Source organism: Chenopodium quinoa, unplaced genomic scaffold, assembly GCF_001683475.1.
Source record: "Chenopodium quinoa cultivar QQ74 unplaced genomic scaffold, ASM168347v1, whole genome shotgun sequence".
NCBI lineage: Eukaryota > Viridiplantae > Streptophyta > Magnoliopsida > Caryophyllales > Amaranthaceae > Chenopodium > Chenopodium quinoa.
The window spans coordinates 1,016,683-1,027,159 of NW_018743014.1; positions in this window are offsets into that span (position 1 = coordinate 1,016,683).

The window sequence follows — 10,477 nt, forward strand, 5'->3', positions numbered from 1 at the left end:
CCCTACAAAATTCATCAAACTTGGAATTTTCGAATTCCGTACCATGGTCAGTTCTCATATGAATAAGTTGATTACCTATTGATTTTTGTGTCTTTTTCAAGAATGTCATAAACATATCAAAAGTTTCATCTTTCCTATGTAAGAATATGACCCACGTAAATCTAGAGTAATCATCCACAAGAACTAAGACATATCTTTTTCCACTTCTACTTTGAATTATAACGGGGCCACACAAATCCATATGAATAAGTTCCAATGGTTTTGTGGTGCTTACCATTTTCTTTGATTTAAACGATGATCGAAAATGCTTTCCTTTGTTGCAGGTTTCACAAATTCTGTCATTAAGGAACTTGATAGAAGGTAGTCCGATTACCAAGCCCTTTGACCTTAATTTGTCAAGCAGTGAAAGACTAGCATGTCCAAAACGTTTATGCCATAGAAATGGATCATTCTCAATAACACTTAAACAAGATAGATTGTATTTTAGAACTTTGTAAAGGTCCACGGTATACGTGTTCCCTTTACGAGTTCCTTCCAAAAACGATTTTTCCAGTGTTATTATTGATGATTCTGCATTTTTCAGAAGAAAAACTTATAGAGTTTCCTTTATCACAGAATTGAGAAATGCTGAGCAGACTATGCTTCAAACCCTCGACTAAAAATACATTGTCAATTGCATGGGAACTTGACCTTCCTACTTTGCCAACAGCAACAATGTTGCCTTTCTTATTGTCTCCAAAGGTCACAGTTCCTCCTATATAGGCCATCAGTGAGAGAAATCTGGATTCATCTCCTGTCATGTGCTTAGAACAACCGCTATCGAGGTACCACTAGTTGTTCCCCCTCACTGCGACCTGCAAAAAAAATTAAGGGTTAGTAGCAGGAACCCTTTCATTCATGGGTTCCTGTGTTGACACATTTAAATCAGATTTCTTCTGCCAAACATAATTCACATTTTTATTGTACTGAGATGCTTTCTTAGTACATTCTTCACTACGATGTTCCTTTTTACCACAAAATGAACAAACAGTCTCACTAGGCAGGTCCACATACTTCTTTTTCTTTCCAGTGGACTTCTTCTTATGGACATAGCCTAGACCTTCTGTTATTTTTGTTTGAGCTTCATGTACCCACTTAGGAACACCCATGCTTGCAGTACTTCTACTTTTTCTTGCAATTTCTAAGTCCTTTTCTAGTTTCTCATTTTTATCATTAGTATCCTTTAATTCTTTCTTAACATGTTCTAACTCAGTATTGAACATGATTAAAGGAACTTCAGTAGACCTGCAAGAATCAATGTTAGTACACAGCATTTTATATTGAGTCAATTCAACATTTAGCATGATATTTTCACTCTTGACTTTTTCAAGGGATTCTTTTAGCATGATATTCTTATCTAACAATTCAAAAAATCTGCCTTGAAGATCATTTCTTGAGCTATTTAGATACTTAACATGATCTCTACAAATTCCAGTTGCCTTTTTGTCTTGCCTTAGTTTTCCACATAATTATTTATAATCATCTAAGGTTTCTAACAATAGAGAGATTAATTTATCCTTTGAGAGAGATTTCAAATAACTAGGTTGAATGACTACCTCATCATCATGCTTCGCCATTAGACAGAGATTGGCTACTTCATCATCAATGTGTTCCTGTTCCTCTTCTTCGGAACTTGAGTCTCCCCACGTGGAAATCATAGCTTTCCTGAAATTTGATTTAGAAAAGTTAGGCTTGGAGTTTCTGTTTTGATCAGCTTCTTTTCCCTTGCCTTTCTCAGATTCCCATAATGGACACTCTTTGATGAAGTGGTTGGTGCTTCCACATTTGTGACAAGAAGACTTGGCTTTAGACTCTTGATTTCTTTTAATGTATCCTTTCTTCTTGTCTGAAAACTTGTTGTTACGTAGAACTTTTTCAGCCTTCTCACCAACATTGCAGCTTCTTCTTCATCAATGTCAGACTTCTCTTCGGATTCTTCATTTGCATTTAGTGCTAGCCCTTGACTTTTGACAGTCTCTTGAGTCCGGTTGTTCAACTGGATCTCGTGGGTAATAAGGGAACCCGCAAGCTGTTCTAGATTGAACTTGATGAAGTGTTTTGATTCCTGCACAGCTGCAACCTTTGCTCTCCATCTGTCATTCTCTGGAAGACTTCTTAAGACCTTTCTAACCTGCTCATCTATAGGAATTATCTTACCAAGACACGTTAGTTCGTTAGTGATATTCTTAAATCGAGTGAACATGTCTTTAATAGATTCTTTGTTTCCCATTTCAAAGCGCTCATACTGAGATAAAAGAATATCAATTTTGGAATGTTTAACATCTGACGTTCCTTCATGCGCAACTTCCAGAAGATCCCAAATTTCCTTTGCGGACTTGCACCCTTTGACACGAGTATGTTCATCAGGTCCAAGTCCCCAAATTAAAAACTTTTTGGCAGTAGCATTCAATTCTAGTTTTTCGAAATCAGTTTTCTCATATTCATCCATAGGCTTAGGAATTACCTCATTGTTTGCGTTTGTTTTAGTAATTTCGTAATCTCCTACTTGAATAATTCGCCATACCTGATAGTTCTCTGATTGGACAAAGATTTCCATCTTATCCTTCCAATAAGAGTAGTATTTGTCGTTGAAGTATGGAGGCCTTTGAATGGATGTACTCCCGAATTCCTTTTCCTCTGTGTAAGCCATTTTCCCAGGAACTTGCTCAACAGGGTTGCCTGCGTTTTCTGAGTTCTTGCTCTGATACTAACAGAAAGTCTAACTGGCTAATACAAGAGGGGGGTGAATTGTATTTGAGGTGAAGTCTAAAAACTTTTTGCGGAATTTAACTAAATAGAATAATGACGAGAGAAGATATAGGCTTTTCCAAATTTTCACTATGTAATCAAACTCTTTACAAGTGAAAATTCAAACCCGTTAACAAGTTCCACAAATTAGGAACTTGTTCCCAACTCTTACAGAAGACTTCAACAACGAAGCTTCCTTAACCTCACCTTACAAAAACTCACAATCCCAAACCCCAAAGTACTTGAATAAAATCTGTAATTACAAATACCTATTACACTCAAGAATAAATGAAGGACAAGAACTCTCTTTATGTTATAAGATTACTACTGGAATTTTAATGCTCAAGAGTTGTATTTTGCAATCAATATGTACGTGGTTTATATAGAGAATTTTAATCCTAAACTTCCACACTAACCACTAACACAGTCAACACCCACTATCAATTAGTGGAGAATTGTGACAGTGATCAAGATAGTGGAAGTTTCTTAAACTTCTCCATTATCCACGTTAACAGCTAATTGCTAAAGAATAGCTCATGAAAACCGTTTACTGAGATATTCATGCAACAACAAAACGATTTGTTTGACTCTTTAAAATATTCTGTTTAGAAGAATTTAAAGAAAAGATTTTATTTTGAAATGATAATTTATAAATTAATTAATTATTGAAAAACAACTAAGATAATTAAATAAGATTAATTATCTTTATTCGAAAATAGAAGACTAGATAAAACATTTATAAATTATCTTTTCCTTAAATAAAAATTATCTTTTAAAACTAATTATTATTCCAGTAGTCTTTAACATAAATCATTGAGTTCCTTTCCAAACTTATATTATTGAGTGCTCACAATTAAAACTAGAACGTGAAATTTGCATGAGGCTTTTTAGAGAATGCTACTCCGCATCCCTTGAATCAAGTTCCTACTCCGGAACGAACTTTGCTTGAACCCTTTAATCACCAAAGACTTAAAACGCTCATTAGTCAAGTTTCTCAGTTTGTCCATCAAAACCAAAAGGGTCAACAACTCGGCTCTGATATCATTTAAAGTTTTGGTAAAATAGCATAAAAGCTTACAAGATAATATCTAAAAATATGATATAATCAATAGATTTATACAATAATCACACAACTTAATCAACTCCTATAATTAAGTAATTAATCTCAAAGATGTATCTTCCCAAATATTTTCTAAATATTTATATTAATTCTAACAAGAAGCATCCTTCCAATTACTGTATGTTGTGGTTCCTGTTAGATATGACATACAGTAGCTTGGGTTAGAATTAATATAAAGATTATAGTAGCTTTAGCTTTAGCTAAAGATTATAGAATCTTTATAGGAACCATCCTTCCAATTACGATATGATATAATGGTTCCTGTTAGATATGACATACAGTAGCTTTGTTGTTAGAAAATTCTATAATTGTTAGAAAATTTACGTGTGATAAAGTTTTATATTGTTTAGATTCTTTTTTGTAGAATATAAATATTGGCCAATATCATTAATACAATTCAAGCATTCATGTCTCAAAATATATTTTACATGGTAACGGAGACAAGTTATTTTTTACTAATAATAATATTACTGGTAGAATACCACCCCCACCGTCATCTAGAGGTGTCAATTTGGATAACCGGATGGAGTTTGGATTGACTCACAGTAGGTCGGGTCTGTTCAGGTCAAACTTACCCTTTTAATCCGCCTCGGGTCAGGTCAATTTCAGGTCAAGAATTGTCGAGTTATAGTCGGGTTTGGGTTGGGTTAAGTTAAGAGTCGTTCATATTCGATTCGAAAAAATTCAAATCGGGTTCAAAATGTGTTTGGCCTGATTAATTTCGGATTGGATGACTTAGGGTCGGGTTTGATTTTGGTTCTGATCATTTTAATTCAATTAATTTCGATTTGATTAAGATAAGATTGATTTAGATCCTTTTCGTGTTTGGCTGAATTTTGGTCGGGTTGACCAATTCAATATTCAAATAAAGTCATTGTTAAACTAGGTCAATATTCCTATTTATTGAAAAAAAAAAAAAAAAAAAAAAAAAAACTTATTATTCTTTAGTATGTATAGTAGTATAAATACTTTGATAAAATAAATAAAAAACATTTGAGTATAGATGGATCAATGTAATTATGTTTAAGTAAAAAAAAAAGTCAATAATAGTTTGTGTTTAAAAGTATGGTTGGTTTGAAATCATGTCAGATTAAAACCAGGTTAGGGTAAAATCGGGTCGGGTTTATATTAGTTCTAGACAAAACAAATCAGATTGAATCGGGTATTATTCAGGTCGGGTCAAATCGGTTTGATTTAAGTTCAAGTCGGGTCAAATTGGTTTCGGGTTGAGTTTAGGTCGGACCAAATCGGTGTCGGACTAAGTTCAGATCGGATCAAATTCAGATTAAATTCAAGTCAGTTATAGATTGAATTTGGGTCTTGAATTTTTCGGATCAAATCAAATCTGTTATAGTTTGAAATGAATGATTTTTTATGAATCGAGTTGATTTTGACACCTCTAGTCACCACAATTCATTTCTTCGTTGTTAGTTTGTCCGCAATGCAAGAAGGCTAAGCAAGGACACAAAGTAAATAATTGTTACGAAATTATTAACCATTTAGATTGGTGGTCCGTTCTACTACAATCTAATGGAGCCATGGAAAGTAATTTCCAACCTACTGCCACAAGATACCTGGAAACACAAACCACTAGTAAGAAGGTCATAGCAAATTTAATTGGAAATACAAAGATGCAAAATAATAAATCGAATCGTTAGTTTAATACTAATCGGCGGATTGTTGATACTATTAGAGTTTGAATACATTTTGTATTGAATAACAAAGTAAGTATTTACAACTATATATAGAGAAAGCAAATAACCTACCAAAGAAAACTAAGCTACGGTAAAGCCTACAATTAAGGCTAAAAATCAGTAACAACCTAAAATATGATTGACCGTGAATAATAGTCAATAAAGAATGAAAACAGAGGCTATAATTAAGGAAAAAAATAACTACAGCTATTAACAAGGAGATATGATTATCTCTTAACAGATACCAGGACCATGCATCATGTAACCGGCGACGAGTCTTGGTTGTTTGATATCACGCCTATTTTTGTATTGCCCTCTTGGTCTTCCTAATGGTGAGACCGTATTTTCGAAGAAGGAGGGTTTGGTTTGCTTATCAGACTCGGTTGTGCTTAAACATGTTCTTTATGTTCGCCTATTAAGTTGTAATTTGTTTTCAATTTCTCAATTAAATGATAATTTATATTGCATTGCTAAATTTAATTCTTCTATGTGTGCTATACATGATCAAACGGAGAATCTGATTGGAATAGGAGTTAGACAAGATGGACTTTACTACTACGGAGAAGCTAATTCAGTGCAACATGTTTCAGTTAAGGAGCTACCTCAACTTTGCAGCTATGGCACAAAAGGATGCGACACCCTTCGGAAAATGTAGTAAAGTTACTTCCTCCTATCATTAATTTTTGGGGTAGTTTAAATAAAAATTGTGAAATATGTTTTCATGCTAAACACCTTAGAGACAAATTTAATTCGATTGACAATAGAGCAAGTCGCATCTTTGAAAAACTACATTGTGATTTATGGGTTCTTATAGAAATCCTTCTTCTCGTGGAGCTCGTTATTTTTTAACTATAGTTGATATTTTTACCGAGCTGTGTGGGTTTATTTGTTGGATGATAAAACAGAGGTTTTCCATACTTTTATGGGTTTTATTCTTATGGTTGAACGTCAATTTTCCTAGACTATTAAAATTGTTCAAAGTGATAACGGTATACAATTTAATTGTTTACGTGATTATTTTATTCCTCTTGTGTCGGGACTCCACAACAAAATGGTTGGGTTGCAAGAAAACATAAACACATAATAAATGTAGTAAGGGCCTTGCGATTTTAAGCAAAGTTGCCAATTTATCTTTGGGAAGAATGTGCTTTTCGCAGCTGTTCATTTAATTAACCGTACTCCATCTCCCTTGTTGAATAACAAAACTCGCTTCGAAATATTATTTGGTTTTCCACCTTCATATAATGTTATTTGAACTTTTAGATGTTTATGTTTTGCCCATAATCAAAAGACAAAAGGATATAAATTTGAGAGTTGGAGTAGAAAATGTGTCTTTTTGGGGTATTCTTTTGGAAAGAAAGGATAGACTTTATTTAACCTAAATAAGAAAGAATTAATTGTTTCTAGAAGCATTATTTTATGAGGATGTTTTTCCGTTTGTTGACACAAAAGAGGTAAACATTGAGCCGGATTACATAGTGTCCATGATTTTGTTGTTGGTCAGATTTTGTTGCTTTTTTTTTTTTTTTTTTTGCCCATTTAATAAATGAATAATTTTCATTTTCGTATAATATAATCTTCGTTTGCAAAAATAAACTAAATAAATTTGTTGTTGGTCAGAATTTGTGGCTTTTTTTTAAAAAAAAATTTAATAAACGAATAATGTCTATTCTCATATAATAAAATGTTCATTTGCAAAAATAAGTTAATATAAACTTGTTGTTTGTCAGATATTGTGTGGATTTGTATTTTTGTTCATTTAATAAACGAATAGTCTTCATTATTGTTAACCTCTTTAACTAAACATTTAATGTTAAGTTACTATTTATAATATTCATGTAATTTAATGTTCATTTTCAAATTAGCTAAAATAATGTCCATTCTTGTCAAAGTGGAATGTTCATATATTATAAGTACAATGTTCAAATGTATTAAGAGAAATGTCCATGCATCTAATTTAATGTCCTTGTTAAAATGATTATTTTATGTATCCATATTGTGGATATTTGACGTTGGTTTCCATTTATTTTCAATTTTATACGTTCAATATTCATTTATAAAAGTTTTATGGTAATTTTAAATGTTTTTTTTCTTCATATTATCAATACATTTTGTCAATATCATAGATTATGTATGTTCATTTTGAAAAAGTACAGTATAATGTTCATTTACATATATAATAAAGATTTATTGTTTGTGTTAGAATTTTTTAAGACGGCTTGATGTTTATTTTGCTAATATGAAGGTTAGAATATTTATTTAGATTTGCATTTTTGTTCATTTAGTAAACGAGTGATGTTTATTTAGAATATTCATGATCCATAACAAGTACCTTTTAATGGGAAATAAATAATCAACTATTCATAATTCATGACATTGGATGTTCATTTTTATTTGATAGAAATTTCATTTACCTTATCAAAGTAATAGGTTTTCATTTTCATCTTCATGTTATAGAATGTTCATACTTATATAATTAAATGTTCATTATCATTTTCAATTAAAATGCATTTTTGTGTTTATTTGCTCATTTGTAAAGAATGTTCATTTTTATGTTAAAGGATGTTCAATTGACATTCTGCATTAATATTAACAAACTGAAGCTGAAAATAAAAATTGGAGAAACACAAGTAGAAAAAGTTCAGGAAACATCAAGGTATATCAGATTTTGTTATTATGATTTTCTCTTAATAATTACAAAATGTTCATATATATTAAATGGATTGTTGGATTGTTCATACTTATTATATATAACGTTCATTAATACTATTTAATGTTAATAGATACATTGCAAAAACCTTAAGTATTTTGAACAAGTTCAAAAGGTAGCATCAAAAGACAAAAAAAAAATACCAAAGGAAGACTACATTCCCTAGAAAGGAATCTTTTCAAGAAAAGACAGTCGATAAAGAAAGATCATCTCTAGAAGCTAAAAAGAAGGCTAAAGAAGAAGCAGTAGCATTGGAAGCCGCTAAACAATATGATACAGAGCAAACAAAGGCTCAACCAAAGCTAATAAATAAAGCATTTTTAGTTAAAGCAATGTTAATTTTAATATTTTAATAATTATATCTTCTTATTCTGAGTTTTTTTTCCATTCAAAAAATGTTCATTGTTATTTAATGAATGTTTATTTCTATTTTTGGATTGTCATTTCCAGTTTCAATGCTCATTTTAAGATATGTTCAATTACAAAATGTTCATTTTTATATTAAATGTTCATTTTTCAAAATAAAGGACCAGCCAAAGCTGGCTGGTTGTAAGACTAGCCAAAAATATACACGAGAAAGGAGTCAGTCTCCTCCCCTACTCCCACAACCCAGATGTCTATGGGCTTAGCTCTAGCAAGCGACTAGCATGTGGTTGAGAAAACAACAGCAAACCCAGTAGTTGAAGAGTCTTTGGATCGGGTATTTGCCCAAAATTTCCTATGTTTTTTTTCGAGATTTTGTCACTCATATTATCATCACAAAGCTCCATCTTGATCTACTTCGCCTCCATAGCAATCCTTAGGTACTCCTTATCCTATAGCACATTGTATTAATTGTAACAATTTTTCTATAAATTATCGTCACTATTTGGCAGCTATAATTTCGAGCCAAGACCTGAAATCATGTGAGAAGAAATGAAATACGATGGGTGAAAGAAATCAATGCAAAAAAAAACTTGCGCTTTGGAAGATAATGAGACATGGACTGTAGAGGAATTACCATCGAATAAACGTGCCCTTAGTAGTCAGTGGGTTTATTGAACCAAATTTCATTCTTTGGTTCTGTATGGAAATCATCAAACGAAAGGTATTGACTACAATGAGAACTTTGCTCCTGTTACAAAAATGACCATTGTTCAAGCATTTCCAGCAATTACTGCATCAAAAAATTGGAAACTTCACCAAATGGATGTTCATAATGCGTTCCTTCATGGAGATTTAGAGGAGGTATTGACGTATTGTAACACCCTAAAAATTCCCCCCTTCCAGAACTCCACATTAAAATAATTTAGGAAATGATTAAGGCGTTACCGCCACCGCAAAACGATTAAGGCTAAAAACTACCAAAGTTACACAGCGGAATTTAAAACAAAATTTACTTGTTCAAAACCATTAAACTTTAAAAACTCAAAACCAAACCAAATAATTCAAACTTCCTCAAAACAAGTAACCTTTGAAAATTTATAACTTGGAACCATGATGGCCCAAAACCAAATCCATCAAATAGTTAACTAGTAATTGTAATTATCAAGTTCATAGAATATAATAATTCAACTGAATAAAGAATGTACATAGCTCTCTGCACTCAAACCCCAACATGAATCCATCATGCTACTTGCAGGCTCTCTATTCTATCTTATCTGCTCGCCAAAATGGGTCATTACAGGGCCAATGCAAGCAAGGCCAACAAATACAAACAAAGCACACAACAAAGTTGAGTACATAAACGTAACAGGACATCACACTAGCATAAATAGTCCTAACAATTCCACACACCTCTATTTTCCAAGCATACCAAGTCATACACAATACTCAATACTATTTATTCCAAATTTATTAATTTTGGATAATGCATCGAACGAGTTTCCACACTATAATCCCTGCCCAAAAGATCTTAGGGTAACTACTCAAGAGCTAATCAAGTAGGCAAACCTATGTCACCGAAAGGTGATGGACGTCCCTGCGCGTAATAAATAAATAGGAAAGTACAACATCTTGTATCCCCTTCAGAAAGTCATGGTTAAATATAAAACCTCATAATTTCCTCCATGTGTTCAATATTCAAGGTATATACATTCCAAGTGTTTTGGTGCATACCCTCTTTCACTTTACGTGATTTACATATTCATTATTTGGTGAGACTCATAAACAAACACGATCCAATTT